A 1,557-nucleotide genomic window follows, 5' to 3' on the forward strand; every position below is an offset into this window, starting at 1 on the left:
AATTGCATGGCAAAAGGGACGAAATAAATTCCAACTAAAAGTGCGTAGTGAACTCAACTAAGAGACAAAGGCTTGAATGTCACATGACATAGATATAAGCACTAGGAAGGAGGGTGTACTAACTAGAAATGCGCTATGCACTAGAAGGGAGAGAGAAGACTCATTTTGGTGTAGGATGAAATTCTAACTAACAAGGAGGATCTCCACTAGGCCCCAGAAGTGTGCAGTGCACTCTTCCTAGCCTATAGGGTAAGCTTGCATAGTCAGAAAAATGTCTAAGTTTGGAAGGGTGAAACATGGAATAACACAATGAGTTAGAGGTATAATCAATCACGACACATCCCAACTCATCAATAAAACCTAGATAGGACCCAACGCTAATAAATATACATCAAAACACTAGTTTAATAACATTATCCATGTATAATAGATAAAGTATGTGCAGTTGCGACCAAAAAGTGTCATTTTCTGACTAGAAAGTGTACTATGACTTCAAAATGAATTATTGTTTCTCTTGATTATTTGATGATAGTTACGGAGGGAAATGGACACTTAAAACATATGTAAGATCATGAAACAACACTAGATGACCAAAAGATACACTTTACAAGCTAAAGGTAGGATCCAAAATTTAAATATAGTAAAATTTTAGAGAGTGTTGTAGCAGTGACAACATATTCATATTTGGTTTATTTGGTAAACAAAAATAGATATGTTGCCTGCATCTAATAAAACATTTCCCATGTGGCTTCCTTTGGCCCAAATTGTTTCAAATGCACTTTGAATTGCTCTATTGCTCGATTCTGGAGTGTGAATTTCCTCTACTTTAAGATGCATAATGGATTTGGCTAGAACTCTCCCTCTGGTTCTTCCGATAAAACATACCAATCAATGACATGATTAGGATCTCGCACATATATTTTAAGAAAGGACACTTGGAAAACATAATGAAGTTTTACTAAAGGAGGTAATTCCAATCTATAAGCCACTAGTCCAATCCTTTTCAATACTTCAAAAGGTCCACAAAATCATGGTGGCAGTGTGGCACATGACCCAATCCTCAAAGATCTCTTCATGGGTTTAATGTGTGTTAAAATTGGCAACCAGGGAAAAACTTCATGTGGGTCATCTTATTCATGGCTGATAATATTTTTATTAGATTCCTCTCGTCGAGAGGTGTAGGATTGATATAAAGATCATCCGATTCCGATAAGTATTCATGGAGATATGAATTTATTTTGATTATGGAATTATTATCAAGCCGACCTACAACTCATGTAGGCTCAGAAGCCCAACAGTCGCATCTATTCACCCACCAACGTTGTGTATAAATATAAGAGGACTTTTCCCCATTTTGGACTCATCTCATCACATCTCTCTCTCTCTACTGCGCAGATATGAGTCTCTTCTCTACTGCGCTGAAATGGGTCTCTCTCTCTCACACATGTGAAGCCGAAAGCTATTGAATTTGAAGCTGCAACTGCAGAAGTAAAGATTGACTTGCGTGGCCTATAAGTTCTCCTCTTTGGAATTGCACTGTGGGTTCATATGAACCTC

The sequence above is a fragment of the Pinus tabuliformis genome, chromosome 4_1 (genome assembly GCF_031772625.1).
Source record: "Pinus tabuliformis cultivar Carrire ecotype Pingquan chromosome 4_1, CPIR1, whole genome shotgun sequence".
In the NCBI taxonomy this organism is placed as follows: domain Eukaryota; kingdom Viridiplantae; phylum Streptophyta; class Pinopsida; order Pinales; family Pinaceae; genus Pinus; species Pinus tabuliformis.